A 6,462-nucleotide genomic window follows, 5' to 3' on the forward strand; every position below is an offset into this window, starting at 1 on the left:
CCTCTGCCTTTAGTTTGTACTTCTTCCTAAGCCATACTTGGCTCTTGGGTATATTTGAATAAGGGCACCTAGCAACAAATTTGTCTCCATAACAAACCGATGGGCATGTATCCCAATAAAGCTGGTAAGAATAGATGGCCCTGCTCTTCCCAGGGCTTCTTCTTCTCCACTGCAGTTCCAAATGAGAGGGATGATAGGTCTCAATCATCTGGCATGGAAGAATGGCAACATCCCCAACCGTAACACTAATTAAACCTGGAAAACATTCATTTATGTTAATAACTCATACTTTATATACACTCACACAGTAGTTCATATTTGTGATAGCACAGCTTATTACAAATATACTAGGAAATGAGTGGAAAATAGAGATGTATAAAGCTGAAGCTATCAATTCCCATAAACACAACTTTCGGTAAAATTTTAAAGTTTAACTTGGAAAATTTGCAGTTTGTTTCTGGGTCCAATTCAACCTTAGCGTTTCAAACCTGAACTAACTTAGGCCTGAAAGGCCGCCTCCTTCCCTACAGACACTCCCTGGTGCTAAGGTTGGTGTATGAAGTGGCATTGGTCGTTCCACCACCACCAGACACTCAGGAGAGGGCATTATCTGTGAGATCTCCTAAATTGTGCAGTTCCCACAGAGATGTGCCTGCCATCTTCATTACATGGCTTCTGGTGAATACTGAAGATTAACCTCTTTTGACACTTGAGATATATATTTTTGGAACGCATCATATTTCTACGATTGCAAGCTGGTTTTGCCAGAGTGCCAGTCATATCAGCTGGGAAATCCCTCAGAACCACCTGGAAGCCATTTAGATCCAGCAGTCTTCAAGGGTGGACCTTCATAACAGGTCCCCTGCCTCTGCAGAAGGGAAAAATGGCACTGGAAGCCTAAATCTTGACCAGAAGTGATCCAGCCATGACAGGTGACTGATGTTCATACCCCCCCCCCCACTTCCACATATCCCTCTTCCTGTCCAGTCCAGGAAACCAGATCCAGAGCTTTCCCCATGTGTTGGGCCCATGAAAGGTTGGGACAGCTCCATGTTGTCACAGCAGCCATGGTCCTGAGCCACCACAGAGTTAATGGCCTTGGCAAGGATGCTGAAGTCCCCCAGAACCAACAGTCTGGGATTACTCAGCAGAGACTTTGAGACTAACTCTGTCAGCTCAGGTATGTAGACTGCTGGGCAGTGAGGTACTTCGTAAACCTGAAGAATTCCTAATCTATTCCAATTACCCAATGTCAGGGGCAAACAATCTAGGTTCCCACACAAGGGGACAGAAAGCCTGGAGAGAGAGAGAGAGCACTTCACCTCCTCAACCCTCAAGTCCTTCTGAGACTTCTACCTTGTCTCAGTAGTATAAACCAAGTATCCACAAGTCATGGATGAGGGAGATAGCATCCAAGGCTTCATAATTACCTTCCACTGTCACCTCCACAATATCTTCTTCATAGACATCACCACACATCACGGAGCACACATACTGCCCACCATTTGCTAGCTGCACCTGGAGGAGAGTCACTTCAAGGAATCCATTCTCATAGTATCCTTTGTGAGTGTTGTTCTCTGCTATGCTACTTTCTTGAAAGATGTGCTGCTCCTCTGTTCTATTGTGGTTGTACAAGGTTTGATTTTTGGAGCCTTCCCACTTATATAAGTGGACTTGTAGCCTGGAGGATGTGCAGCCTCCTACTTGGCAGCGCAATATCACATCTTGTCCAATTTGGACAATTTCAGGGCTGACAGTTCCTTTAATAGAAACAGCTGTAAGGAAATAAAAACAGCACCTTTGAATTAGTTTGAGTTCTATGTGATCTCAGTACAAGCATAATAAAATGGTGTCCCGTTCCCCCCCCCTGAAGTCCTGGTAGGTCATAATTGCATTATTATGGGAAAACAATTTTGTGGAATGCTGTATATAAGAACTATAATGACAAATCAACCAGTGTTTGTGGGGAGAGCAAATTGCTTCTTACACTTCTTCCATTCTCCAACATAACTGATAATAGCGACACCAACCACGAAGATACTCTTCAGTACTCCCTCCATTGTGTTGAGAAATACCAGGCAGCCATCCAGATCTCTGGCAGCATAAAAAGGGGGGGAAAGTTGGTTAAACAATGCATGGCTTTTGTCCTGACTACTCAACACAAACCTATTATCATCTGTGAACAGAATAATTTTTAGAATTGGATTTCAGTTAATTGATAAACTTCCCCACAGAATGGGTGACAAATGTGATATTTCCAGGTTCCCTGCCAATTTTTTTTTTTACAGTCCTTCTAAATTAGAAGCTGTGTTGCCTCCTTCCTCATCCTTAACCTGGATCTTGTTTTGAGTGTTTGCTCCCTCTTTTTCCACCCTGGGCAGCCCACAAGTTGCCCTTGCAGGTGGAGGTTAAGTGTCTGTTTATCATCAGCATCAACTGCATCTCCATCATCAGCCGACTGCACAATCCTATGCATAAGGCTGTCTCTCCCTATAGGAGTAGTTACAGGTAGGTAGCCGTGTTGGTCTGCTGTAGTCGAAAAAAAATAAAAATAAATCCTTCCAGTAGCACCTTAGAGACCAACTAAGTTTGTTATTGGTATGAGCTTTCATGTGCACGCACACTTCTTCATGCACACAAAAGCTCATACCAATAACAAACTTAGTTGTTCTCTAAGGTGCTACCGGAAGGAATTTTTTTATTTTGTTTCTCCCTATAGGAATCAACCTGGACCCCGCAATCATGATCTGAGGCCCTTCTTCATGTTTCTCCCCCAGGAGAGGTCTAGCTGCCGGGGTCAGCTAAGCAGACTCCAACAGGATTAAAAAGGGAATGACCAACAGGAAGAGAAGACCCCAGGAAGCATGGGGGCAGAGAAGAAAAGAGCTGGACATTGGACCCAATGTTCGCCCAGTGCCAACAGGCAGTTGATCTCTCGTTATTGCATATGGCCCCCATCTGATGCTGGAGTCAGATGGCGGGTGAGTGAGGTGAGTCTATTCAGCTGGTTGCTTCTCTCAATGCAGCAGCAGCAGCCATGCAGTGGGAGCAGATGGCTAATAATAATAATAATAATAATAAATATATTGCATATAATTTGGGAATTTTCCATGTTAAAATCACTCTGAGAGATTTAACATATCTGACAGGGTGTGTAATTCCAAATGACTAAAAATATCACTTGCATGGATATTCACTGGAAATTACAGTCATATTCAAAAATAATTTTGGGACGTTTTGGGTGCTTTATAAATAGCGGTATCAAATTACTTGCAAAAAAGAGCAGAGAAGTTTTTGTCAAGCGTACCAGTAGATTTGTATAGCCAATAAAGGAGACAATAGTTTAATTCATCTTTGTAAAGGTTTAATTCTTCTTCGTAAAGATATCCACAGCTTTTTAAAATTGTGCTATAGGTCTCCCTCCCTCCCTCCCTCCCTCCCTCCCTCCCTCTCTCTCTCTCTCTCACCCCTTTGCCCCTATCTTTATTAAAACATTAAAAATCACCCCACCAAGCATAATTAGTGAACAACTCTAAAAGTAGAGACAGACCAGGATCATCTTCCATAATAAAAAATAACATAAAAAACCAGTTTGCCACACCTGAAGACCTCTCATACTTACAGTTAATTCTCAGAAACTGGACAATATCTTTTGCAAATGAATTGAAATATGAGCCAATAATCCATTCCTCTGATCCATATCCACATGACTTCTTCCAAACCTTACCTTTAGACTTCTTCATTCATTGGATTAAAACAGCAACAACCTGTAATAGTGATCAGGTGGCATCCAGTAGCATCAAATTTGAAAAAAGGCGGGCTTAGCTCTACATGAATAGGTGGCTGGAGTAGAAAGGATCGGCCCTCTTTCTACCACAAGAGCCAATCAGCAACAAGTCACCTTCCATGTCTTTGTCAAGATCTTCTTTGTACTACATGAACCGAAAAAGTACGGTAAAAGGTACAGTAATATATCTGAAACTGATGAATTGTCATTGACAAATACAACAAAGACTAGATTTCTAACTAATCCTCCCTTCACTGAATCAGAATAAAATGGTTATGACTGTGCCTCAGATGGGTGTGTCACCACAGAATTCAGAGAAGGAGAGCAAACAAGGAAGAATAATTCTCAACTGCCTGCGTATCTAACCTTCGCTCCCTTTCAATAATTAACTGTTACACACCCTTTCTGCCCTGGTAGTTTTACAGCTAAAAGATATGGTCGCTTCATAGTTCAGATCAATAAATTCTGCTCCTACTTTCTTGGCCTATATACCTCATTGGCATCTTAGCCAAGAGTCTCATATCCTGTTTTCACCAACAGGGCTCTAAACACACTATCCTTAAGCAGAGTGCATACCATGCAACCGTCCTATTTTAAGTGTGACATCCTGGATTTACTGGAGCCACCATAGCTTCTGAATCCTAGTTCTGGATGCTCCATTTTGGCTCCCATGCTCTGGCCATGCCAGAACAAAAGACAAAAAGACACACATGTTTTAGTTTTACACTGTGGCATGAGTCAGTTGGCTTACACCAGACCGTGGAACCAAAAGACAGAACCACTTGTCTTTCTCCTTCTGGACGAGGTGCAGCGCTGGCATCTGGAAGTATGTTGGCTGGAAAGTCAAGTTGTTGTAGGTTTCAAAGTGGTAGCAACTGTGACAGCTGTGATGGCCACAGTGGAGATGTCAGCAGGATGGTGTGGGCTAGGGGGAAATGGTGAGCCCCAAGGAGGAAGCTGAGAGCCAAGAGAGAAGGGGCAGGTCCTGATTGAGACGGGGTGCAGCTCCTATGGTCCTGTCCATAGGAGCCAACTCCTAGAGATCAAGATCCCTTCGCCCCCCCTAAAATGTTTGAGGGGGCCACCACCCCCGTTGATGGGCACTGCCATCCAAATGTATGCATGTTGTGTCTTGTGATTGATTATGCTGTGTGGGACTTAACTCTCCCTCCAATATTTTATAAAAGTTGGCATCCTTGGTCCTGCTACTCTCACTGGCTGCTCCCAGACTCAAGAACTCCCTCCCTGGAGGAGCTAGACTGGCTCTCTCCTTGTCCTTCTGCCAGCAGCTGAAGACCTTCTTGTTCCAACAGGCTTTGGGGAACTTGTTGTGTATTAAATAAGATATTCTGGCAGCAGGGTAAAGTATTGTTATTGGTCAATTTGAAGTGTACAATCACAATCCACAGCCTGATTGGGTCCCGCCGGAAAGTTTGAATATTATTGGTTCCCGCTAAAATGTATCTTTTCCCTCAGTCCCAATGTGTCTATAAATAGAGCTTTCCCTACCCCCCATCCCCAGTCTTGTCTAATCCCTACAATAAAGAGCTGTTTTCACTAAGACGTGTAGCTGGACTTCTTGCTACCAGAACCCACGACACAACATACTGGCGACGAAGGTGGGATTGAATTAGGCCGGCTGAGGGCTGTTGACCCTAGCGACCTGATTCTGGCGACAAGACTCCCTGTGACTGACAGGACAGATCAGTCCACTAAGATGGCTGCGTCACGGTTCATGGAACCATTTCAGCCCGGAGCAACTGAGGCCTGGGATGCTTACCTCGAGCGCTTTGAATTCAGCGTGGCTGCAAAAGGGGTCACCGACGAGGAAAGGAAAAAGGCGTTGTTCCTGAGTTGCTGCGGGGCAGAGACCTTTGAGTTGGCTCGGGCAATTCTGGCCCCCACAACCCTGCGGGAGGCGTCGTTCGCGAGCATTACGGAACACCTCTCGAGTCACCTTAATCCTACAGCGTCGAAGATGACATGGCGCATCGAATTCCATAAGAGGCAACAACGACCTGGCGAGACGGTAGCAGTTTTTCTCACCGAATTAAGAAAGCTGGCGAGACACTGCAAATTCGCTAACTTGGAGGAGGCCCTGCTGGATCGGTTTGTGTGCGGTCTTCGCAGCAGCAAGGGCCGCAGGCGGATTGCAGCAAAACAAGACATGGATCTCGCGACAGCGCTCCGTGAGGCCATTGCGACAGAAAGTGCTGAGAGAGAGGAGCAAAACCCGGGCCAGCGAGCCGAAAAGCGAGCTGGAGAGTCAACCAACACCGTGGACAACCAGGATGTCAGCCCCAACCAAAGCCCTGTGCGGGGAATAGAGATGGTGCGACAGGAGAGCACAGCAAATAAAGGTCGGCAAGGGGTCTGCCCTGGCTGCGGCGGATCACATGAGAGAAGAAAGTGCCGGTTCCGAGATGCTACGTGTCATGCTTGTGGGAAAACGGGGCACATAGCCAGGGTCTGCAAGTCGAGTGGCACGTCGGGGTCCGCGAAATCAAGGGGTCAGAGGACATCCACAGCGACACACCAACTCGACGATTGCAACTACCTCACGCAAATCCAGGGCAGAACTGTGCCATTCCCAGCCCAAGGGAAACCAGCTGTGCGGGTCCTAATCGAAGGGAAGCCATGTAACATGGAGGTGGACTCCGGATCCGGATTCTCCA

This window comes from Lacerta agilis, chromosome 14 (assembly GCF_009819535.1).
Source record: "Lacerta agilis isolate rLacAgi1 chromosome 14, rLacAgi1.pri, whole genome shotgun sequence".
NCBI lineage: Eukaryota > Metazoa > Chordata > Lepidosauria > Squamata > Lacertidae > Lacerta > Lacerta agilis.